Source organism: Lemur catta, chromosome 5 (genome assembly GCF_020740605.2).
Source record: "Lemur catta isolate mLemCat1 chromosome 5, mLemCat1.pri, whole genome shotgun sequence".
Classification (NCBI taxonomy): Eukaryota; Metazoa; Chordata; class Mammalia; order Primates; family Lemuridae; genus Lemur; species Lemur catta.
This window is the reverse complement of record NC_059132.1, coordinates 64817255-64827903: the sequence shown is the minus strand read 5'-3', so window position 1 is coordinate 64827903 and position 10649 is coordinate 64817255. Positions and strand designations below refer to the sequence as shown.

At 41.6% G+C, this 10649-nt stretch overlaps 2 non-coding genes across 2 annotated transcripts; one reads left to right on the top strand and one right to left on the bottom strand.

Annotated features, from left to right (window-relative positions):
- Positions 1-2333: 2333 nt before the first annotated feature.
- On the bottom strand, positions 2334-2405 carry TRNAA-AGC. The gene has a single exon. It is a non-coding gene; the product is annotated as a tRNA-Ala (tRNA).
- A 4354-nt stretch (positions 2406-6759) lies between these two features.
- TRNAK-UUU lies at positions 6760-6832 on the top strand. The gene has a single exon. It is a non-coding gene; the product is annotated as a tRNA-Lys (tRNA).
- Positions 6833-10649: the final 3817 nt, after the last annotated feature.

Below are 10649 nucleotides of genomic sequence, written 5' to 3'. Positions count from 1 at the left end.
AGTTGGATGTCACCAACTTCAGCTATCCAGTCACCTAGAAGGGGTTGTTATCTACTTCCATCTGTTTGCATTGTTAGAACAAACTTTTGATGGCAGTCAGTGTGAGGACTGAGGTGAAGGAGGAGAAGAGTAGAAAAAGCAATGAGACAATGCTTGTCTGCCTTCTCATATATTTATTGGTACTTTTCTGGTTTTGATAACCATATTATGATCACATAAGATGTCAAGATTAGAAGACAGTGAATACCCAGAATTCCAAGTTGGCATTTGTCGTACCAATGAAGAAGAAACTCTCAGATTTCATAAGAAGGGAGCTGCCAGGCTGAATACAGATGTGGGATTTCACCCCTAAAGGCATTGTTGAAGCATTTCAAAGAGGTTACAACAAATATTACAGCAAATATGGCAATGTGAAGAAAGGGAGCATGGAGTTTCTATGGCCCTGGCAGCTTATGTGTTTTTTAGCTACTGCCATTCTTACAAAGAATTCAAACATGAATAGCTAGCTATGAACATACCACTGAAAAGAAAGCCAGTATAGAGGAAGAGGAAGTACCGTATATTCCTGACTGTGACTTTGTTTGTCCTGGCACCTGTCCCTGAGGAACGTGATCTTCGCTGAGTTGTTTCATATTCTAATTGAGAATGAATGCCCAAGATAACCAGTATATATACCAAAATTAGAAAAAGATTAGATGAAGCTAGGTGGGGGATATGATAACTCTCCGTATTTGTTTTATAACTTTTCTGTAAACCTAAAATTAGTTCTAAATTTAAAAGCTTAACAACTACACTGGAAATGATGAGAACTAAAGAAGAAATCTCATGAGCCTCTTGTTTTTTTTTCTATTTTTCTCTTCAATAGCAGTGAAAAATAGAAGGCAAAGTGAAGAGCCTTGTTAATGTGGTGGGACATTTGTTGTCTTGATGTCAGAAGAACTTGTGTAAATCAGTTCTATTATTACTCCCTATCTTCTTTCTTCCATGAAGACAACCCCTCAGATGGTGCCAAGACTCACAGGATAAAAATGGGGTAATATTACATGCAATCCATTGAGCCATATGTTTACTTTTCATGTTAGCAGGAAATGACTGTATAACAAATTTTTAAAAATGAAGGAAGACAGCTCAGTTGGTGTGCATTGAAGTGTGGTTTGCAGACAGCTGAGAAAAAAGAAACCTTGAAGTTCCAAGTGGGATTACCTAAAGGATGCTGAGTAACCCAGGCAAATCCATTTGTTTTTTTGTGGGCCCCCTGTCCATGTGAACAATTTGATTGAAAAATGTTTTACAAAATTTATGTGATCTTGTGAGATTTTGTAATTTATTGATAAAGATTTAGAACAATGGGTACTTACATACGTACTTGTTTATTGCCTAATCAGTACCCTAGAAAATTTTTCATAGTATTTAGGCACCATCTCATCCTTGTCAGGTGGCTGACTTCTCCCTGTGTCCTCACATAGCAGAGAGAGCTATAAGTTCTAGTGGAGCAGGGCTCCACCCTTACGATCTCATTAAATCTTAATCACTTCCTTAAAGGCCCTATGTGTAATACAAACATCATGCACAGCGAAATAGGCCAGACACAAAAGGACAAATCCTGTGTGGGTTCACTCATAGGAGCAGATCCAGAAGCAATGTTCTGAGTTCTAAGGTCTTCAGAAGAACATGCCACATACTCTTGATATGGTTTTGCTTTTCTTGCCCCTAATGATTTTGCTAGCTGTAAAGGTGTAAATTCATATGTGGGATGGGAAAGATTTCTCACACAAAGATTAGGATATAAAGATGTAAAGAGTTTATTTTGCTTTCTTAGAAAGAGAAAGAGAGAAAAGGGAGAGAGAAAAAAGAGAGAAAGAAAAGAAAGAAGGTAAAGAGGGGCAGAGAGAGAGAGAGAGAGAGAGAGAGAGAAGAGAAGGAGAGGGAGGCCACAGCATTTGAAGGAAGACAGTCCCGGTCTGTCACCCTGGCTAGAGTGCTGTGGCGTCAGCCTAGCTCACAGCAACCTCAACTCCTGGGCTCAAGCGATTCTCCTGCCTCAGCCTCCGAGTAGCTGGGACTACAGGCGCTTGTCACCACGCCCGGCTTTTTTCTATTTTTAGTAAAGACGGGGTCCCTCTCTTGCTCAGGCTGCCCTCCTTTCTTTATTAAGTGGAGAACTTTCACCTTTTCACTTGAAGAAAGCACTTTATGGCTTCTTTTTGGCATACCTGAAATGCCAGCATAATTACTCTTGTGTTTTATGGGGCCACTAAGAAAAAAAGCTGAAATTATTTGTACACAAACAGCATTACAGCAGTAGCCAAGGCGGCATCTGAGAGACCTACACGTGGAGGTGCCGGGGATTGAACCCAGGGCCTCGTGCATGCTAAGCACGCGCTCTACCACTGAGCTACACCCCCTACGGTAAAGCTTCGCATATTTTCTATAACCAGTTATCATTATTGTTTGCCAGTGTTCCACGACTTAAGCTGAGATTGGAGTCCATTCTGTTCAGTTCTACTGTTTCTGAAATCAAGTTGCATTCTGGACCGAAAGCTCCCGTCAGAGCTAATGCGATCTTTCATAACTAGCGGACTCCATGGACTACTCCCAGCAAACTTCCCAAATGGCAGTTTGGGTCCACCACTAAGAATCCCAGGATGAAATATTTTCTTAAATTACCAATCTCCTTCCTTTCTGTCTACAGTGTTTCCAGAAAACGTAAACTGTAGCGCCGGGAAATACAAAGACCAGTACCAGCAGAGCTGCTCAGGAAATGTAGGTGCAGATGAGGAAACACTGAAATGGAATTAATTCACAATACTTGCTTAGAAAGAAGAGCTTATACAGCGTGGATACGCTGGACAAAAGACTGACTTCCAGCGAGGGATGGGGCGGATGAGGCAAGATTTCATCATGCTATTCAGAACAGTGAAATTTAAAATTTATGTATCATAGCACTTTGGGAGGCCGAGGTGGGTGGATCGCTGGAGCTCAGGAGTTCGAGACCAGCCTGAGCAAGTAGAGACCCCCGTCTCTACTAAAAATAGAAAGAAATTATCTGAACAACTAAAAAAAAAAAAAAATATATATATATATATATATATATATATATATATATATATATATATATATAAATTAGCTGGGCATGGTGGCGCATGCCTGTAGTCCCAGCTACTCGGGAGCCTGAGGCAGGAGGATCGCTTGAGCCCAGGAGTTGGAGGTTGCTGTGAGCTAGGCTGACGCCAAGGCACTCTAGCCAGGGTGACAGAGCGGGACTCCGCCTCAAAAAAAAAAAAAAAGTGGGAAGGTTCTAGAATCACAAGCGGTACTATTCAGATTACAATCCAGTTACTCTTATAATGAAGTCACTAAACAGTATCCAGATTCGCAGTTATGAAGATTGTGAAATTAAACCCAGTGGACTTTCATTTAACCAACTCTTAGATTAAAAAACAAAACCGAAAAATCCTCACAGGAAAGTAGTAAGAACATTTGATGAAAGAGCTAAGACCTGCAAGAGTTGGGGACATAGCTCAGTGGTAGAGTGCGTGCTTTGCATCTATGAGATCACAGGCCCTGCCCTCAGGGCCTCCAGTTCGTCTTCAACTAAAGTCACTCTTGTGTGCGTGATGGGGAGAACCTTTAAATCAACCCTAAACCTCAGTCTTCCCAAGGAACGGGCAGAGGCTGTAAAAACGAACTTCGAGAACACGATTTGAAGTTCAAAGGTTCAAAGGCAAATGCTATCAGCTGGTAGGAATAGCCTCGATTTTGAGGGAGGCCTACACTTTAAGTGTAAGGGGACTTTTGCTTGATGCTGGAGTTTGGCAGGGCAGTTATTCTGGTCAATAATAAATTGACTCTCTTTGGAGATTCACATGACATGTTATAGAAAACATTCAACCCTGCACACGCACCAGGGCAAATAATATCACAAGAAATTAGCAAGTAATTAGTTAAAATTCCTTCCCGTCTACATTTCTTACAACATTCTTGTTTGTAGAACTGTGAAATCATAAAGGGGAATACGTAAATTAACGGAGCTTCTACCCAACAGGACCAATGGTGTAATAGATAATCCATCTGGCTACAGATCAGAAGATTCCAGGTTTGAATCCTGGCTGCTCGGTGTGTGCCTATCTAACCTCTACGCTGGATGTAAAGTGCACCATTCTGGGGGTGAGCTGGGTGAAAACTGCGGCTTCACCTTGGTAAGGTGTATCCGCCCTCTTGAGCCCTTTTGGCTGGGGGAAAAGCGCGGGCTCGCACGCACGCGAAAGATACCTGAGGTAGAAGATGGGGCCGAAGGAGTACTAAAACAAACATTGGCGATATAAACAAGGAGCAGAAAAAAATTATAGAACTCTGTGTTTCTAAGCATGGTTCTACGTTCGGTAAATGTACCCAAATCATTTCCATTTCTGTTTCCTTTTGGGTGCTAGTTTGTGTATCAAAGGGGTATGAAAACTGTAAAAGCTAACTTTTACAAAAGGCAGCAGAGCTTGTTTTGTGTGTAGAAATAAACAACAAGATCTCTGTTTAGTCTCTCAAAGGCTTGGGAGACCAGACAGGAGTGAGCTTCTTTTCCCTCTTACTCTTAAAACTTCACTAAAATACACATGGAGACTCCTTATGGCCTCAGGTAACTCAAGGCAGTGGGCAGTGTCAGGAGAGATAAAAAGTTTCCAAAGAGTGCTGGGATTCTGGCCCCATAGTCCCTGAAAGGATCCATATTCTGGACATTCTGAACTTTTCCCAGGGAAAGGAAATAGCTAATACCTAGGGCCTCCAAATTCCAACTCTGTCCATGACATGACCAGTTTGCCTCAAGTGGCTTCTGTTTGAACCTACAGATTTGTCACTCCTCTGGTCTGTCTCCATAGTACCATAAGTTTCCCACACCATCATAGTGGGGGCCTTGCAAGTGCACTGCTCCTGATTGCCAAAGTAGAAAACGCAGGGGGGTAGGTACAAACAAGAGGACCCTAACAGTTGCCTCCAGAAATTTAGGCCTAGAGGAAAGAGAAGACAAAATACCACTTCAGCTACAAAAGGAAAAGCAGCAAGTGTCTGCCACAGAAAATCACTGTTCTGGCACTGTTTGAACACGATGAATTTGAAACATCTATGATGCAGTTTTATGCAGATGCCTGCTAAGCACTGTTGCCCCTGAGTCTGGATTTCTGCAGAGAGCTTGCGACTGGAGATCTGGATTTTCTTGAGAGTGTGCAGAAGGCCCTTGAAGTGAGGATAGCAGAAGCCTGAAAAGGAATTATGGACTTTGGAGGCATTGATGCGTATTTCTGGAAAACAGAAGAATGGTTTACCCTTAGACTGATTTTAGACTCTGGGAATCTTCAGATATTTTCCTACCTGTCAGCTTGCTGCAAGGCCCGCCTCTCAGCTGACTTTCCAGTGGGCACTTCCATTCCATCCAGGGAAAGTCCCAGGAACAGAGCATTTTCTTGCATCTTCAAATTGCCCCTTTCCCCAACTTTCTCCTCCTCTGCCTACAAGGCTGCCTGAAAGATAACACAGGTAATGGGGAAAAATTCAAAGAAGATAAGTTTAATGCTGCCTAGGGAGATTTAGGTCCTTATGGAGGAGATAAGACAGAAGCGAAAAGAATTCACCAAACCTGGCATGAAATGCAAAGCGACAGTGTATGTCTAGCAAACCTGGGGTAGCAACTCCGTCCGGATCTGCAGCTGCTTTTCCTGTCGCTGAAGTTCTGATTTGAAAGACAGTAGGAGGGGTAGAGAGGAAGGAGAATGCTACAGTCGGATACATAGCGTTTTCAGACGGAATTCTCTCTGGAATGAGGAGAAGGTAAGGGAGACGTGTGGCCTGGGACCCTGTCTATAAAACGAACTAACATTTTGTATGCCTAGAGAGCTTCTCAAATGTCATCTGACGCTGAGCGCAACGGATCCACGCTTTTAACCTTTCGCCACTAATTTTGTGTGATAGTCAACTCACATGTGAGTTTTGGATGAAGACTGAAAGTATAGTCTAGATGGGACCGACCGGACAGGAATTTATATCATTTGGAAAGTCCCCACGTTCTAAATCTGACAGGTTTGGGAACTCCTGGCCTACAAAGTCGAGAACCCAGGAACTGGGATGGAGTGGGCCGAGTTCTTGGGAAGGACCTCACCCAGGAGGAGTCAGCGTGGACCAGAAGAGAAAGAAGGGTGAAGGGACGGGCGACTGAGGAGAGGGATGAGGCGAGGTTGGGGTTAGCGAAGTGGGGAGAAGAGAATTTGAATGTGGATCTGTAAGCACGTATAGAATTTGGATGCATGAGTAGGCAGGACGTTTCCAAGCTCTACATCTTTTCTCTGCCTCCTGTAGGTAGGAGAAAATATTGGAGTCCAGTGTGTTTTAAGGGAAGTGGGCCGAAAACCTCTTGTTCCAAAGGAAGATGTTCCTCCTTTTTACTCAAACTCTGTTGTCTTTTGAGAGTGTTTGGGGGCCGTTTCCACAGCTGGGCTCTTCAGAACGCACCCGTGTGTTTGGGTTTTTATTTGAGGTGCAGTAGCTGTTGGTATTGGTGGCTTTTGAAAGAGCCACAGGGAAGCAAAATGGTTGTGATGGGAGTAGGTTGGTGAATGTAGAAGTGGGGTCTGCTGGCTGCTTTTGGCTTGAGTATATGAGGTATGTGGGCAGGTGATTAATTTTTAACATACTGTCTTGGAATAGAAAACTGAAATTGACAATAACCGAATGTATTCACTTTTAATAGTCTGTCAAAGACAGTCACACTCATGAGCCCGAATAGCTCAGTTGGTAGAGCATCAGACTTTTAATCTGAGGGTCCAGGGTTCAAGTCCCTGTTCGGGCGTTAGATCCTAACCCTCAGCTCTGTTGAGTTTTATACACCGGAAGACTTTTAAATTCAGCTTTCTCCTTTCTGGGCATTGGAATTTCAGTTGTTAGAGAGGGAGGTAATTAGTGACTGAAAAGATCAATTTGAGATACCAGACAGAGGATTCCGGGATTCAGTGTGGAGGCGAAATTTAAGAGGATTCCGGGATTCAGTGTGGAGGTGAAATTTAAGAGATTGGGATTTTGCTTGAAAAAGAGAACAGTACACCCATCCTCAAAAAATAAATGCAGCCTCCCTGCTAGTGTAGATGATAGTTCTTTTTACCAAGCTACGGGAAAAGAACGCTCTTCTGCTTGTCAATAGATCGGTTTTTTTGCTTTGCAGGTATTAGATGGGACCAGAAGGGAGGAGGAACTTGGGTTTGAGTGTGATTAGTTTAAGATGCCTACAAACTTAAGATGCAGTCTTGTGAAGGTATTTGACAAATACAGTACCACAGCACTGAGACTGCAACTCTGTTTTTTCATTTGGGTTTTTTGTGGTTTTTGTTTGTTTGTTTGTTTGAGACACAGTCTCCCTTTGTTGTCCTGAGTAGAATGCTGTGGCGTCAGCCTAGCTCACAGCAACCTTAAACTCCTGGGCTCAAGCGATCCTCCTGCCTCAGCCTCCAGAATAGCTGTGACTACAGGTATGCACCATGATGCCCGGCTAATTTTTCTATTTTTAGTAGAGACAGGGTCTCACTCTTGCTCAGGTTTGTCTCAAATTCCTCAGCCAGCTCAAGCCATCCTCCCGCTTTGGCCTCCCAGAGTGCTAGGATTACAGGCACGAGCCACCGCCCCCGCCGAGACTGTAACTCCGAATGAATGTGTGATTCCTATTAATTAGGCAGATACAGAAGAGAACAACAGTAGGTAGAGTGAAAATTGAAAAGGACTCATTGTGGTTTGAAGATTGGGAGCTCATTGTGATAAGCTAAAGTGATTTTGGCTCTGGATTCATTCTGGATAGCATAACATTGCTGGAACTTCCTTAGAAATAAGAGCAAATGATTAGAAATCCAGGTGAGGTTATTGCTATCTCCTTTTTTGCCTTCATCTGCCCTTATGAGACTCTTTTCATGTTCACAAAAATCCTATGAAATAGTTTTTGAACTTGGGAGGACCTCATTTTTCTGGCAAAACTTGTTTCTCAGTTGGTGCAAAAGTCTCATCAGACTGCTAGAATGTGAGAATGGGAAACAGAGAAGGGACAGATCTTACTAACGGAGAGAATTAAGATGGTGTCATACCCAAAGGGTATATGTGTGGGGTGGGGGGTTGGGCTGATTTTAATTTGATGTCTTGGTGTAAAACACAGCTAGGATGATGTCTAGTGTAACCAGTAAATGACTACTGTGTATTGTGACTGGAGCAAACTGTATTCTAGTGGACTCTTACATATTTCCAAGATGAAGGATTTTTTCCTGTTGGCTTCTAGCTATACCAAAATTACTTCATGAATTTTTGTGTCAAGGCCCAGTCTTTTTTTGTACAGCATTATAGGAGCATCTATTTAATGGAAAGCTGTAGAAATAACTCTTAAGTTACAGAATTTTCTGAGGAACCCAACATTTTACTCAGAAGACAGAACATAATCATGCTCAACATACTGTATTCAGAAAACCCCAAAACACATGTAGAATATGTCTAACCTGTCTATGTTCTGAAGGAAACTAGAAGCCAATGAGTGCTGTTTTGGAAGGAGTCCCAGAGAAGGCATGTTGGACTATCATGTGAGTGTGTTGGAATATCATTGTACACACCACCATGATATTATTTGATATTATTGTTAAGGGCCAAAAGCTTCAAGACTACTGACTATTATAATTTTTGGCCATATAATGTTAAAGGCTAAAATTTTAGTATTATCAAAGCTATTTCTGTAATGTCACAGTGTGAATTTTGTGCTGAAAAATCATTAACCTGCTATCTCGCTTCTGTAAAACTGCTTGCTAAAGACAGTGCCCCAAGTGTGGGAATACAACACCCATGTTCTGCATGACCAAGCCCTAAACTGTCCAGATCCTGTTGCACCAGGACACGACAATGATGTAATGCTGCTTTTTGCCCCTGCAATCATGCTTGTTCTGCCCCAATGATTTTTCACTCACGATAAAAGCTTTCTGCTTCAAAAGCTCAATGCTGCTCTTTGTGCCACTGCCTTTGCCGATGGTGCAGGGAGTAGTCGCTGGCCCGCTAATAAAGACTCCTAATTTGTCTCAATTTGGTCTTTAAGTGATTGTTTCTCGCGTCTCAGACCATAACAATTATAAAAACCCTTTTACATGGTCCTATTTGACAGATATGGAAAGAGTAATGCAATATGTTCCAAAATTTGTCTGATGTCATCAACTTTTAAATGGCATTCAGTTATAAACCCAGATTACAGGACTGCAATCATGAGTTCTTCTCTCATAACATCATATTATACTCACACATACCCATACACAATTTAATGGTTCCCTTTTATTTCAGCTTTTGTATTAGATCACAAAGACACAGAGACAGGGAATAAATATTATATAAAATTATTAGGGTTTTTTTCCAAAAATGTTACCTTTTCAGTTCAGGACCATTGCAGGTATGCGCATTTTATTTGTTTAATGACATTTCAACTTTTCATTTAGCGTCTTTGACAAAAGAATTTCCACTACAAGTAGTTCCTATTACTTTTGCAATTTGGAATAAAAAGGACCAGAAGTGGCCGGGCGCGGTGGCTCACGCCTGTAATCCTAGCACTCTGGGAGGCCGAGGCGGGTAGATCCTTTGGGCTCAGGAGTTCGAGACCAGCCTGAGCAAGAGTGAGACCCCGTCTCTACTAAAAATAGAAAGAAATTATCTGTCCAACTACAATATATATATAGAAAAAATTAGCCGGGCATGGTGGCACATGCCTGTAGTCCCAGCTACTCAGGAGGCTGAGGCAGTAGGATCGTTTAAGCCCAGGAGTTTGAGGTTGCTGTGAGCTAGGCTGACGCCACGGCACTCACTCTAGCCCGGTCAACAAAGTGAGACTCTGTCTCAAAAAAAAAAAAAAAAAAAAAAAAAAAAGGACCAGAAGAAATAGAGCATTCATGAGGGAACTAGAACCAAGGAATATGTTGCCTTTTCACTTAGGATATGTGACCATCCTGTACCACGTGCTCTCACTTCCTTTATACAGTGGGCTGTGGAACAGATAACTTTGTTACTTGCTTTAGCAATCTAATTTTGTCAAGAATCTCTTACAATAGGGTAATATTTGCCAATATTGAAGGAAAAAATAAGACATTTTCTAAAATATCTGTAAACTATTATCTATAGTAATGAACTGGGGAGAGAAAAGAAGGAAATATAGTTCTTCAAAGTTACTCTCCCCTAAATCAATGGTCATGGTGGAAAACCTGAGATAAAAACTATGTTTATCATAAGAAATTATATTTATCAACTTTGTGATAATTTACTCAATATTTACTTTCTCATTGGACTTTTTAAGGAAAATATTTGAAAACCTGTCTCCTACTTATTTACCAGTCAGAGAAAATAAATTTGGTGATATTAGCAAACACACACACACACACACACACACACACACACACATACACACACATACCCATAGATAACATTATGTATTATGGTTTATATATAAGCTATATGTACACACACATACATAATCGCCCACTATGAGGTATCATTCTTCCATACACTTTCCACAGATCATCTAATTTAATTCTAACAATAGTCATGAATAAATACTGAACTCAAGATTAAAATCAGATTTTGTCTTCCTTTAGAAGCTATCCTCCCCAATA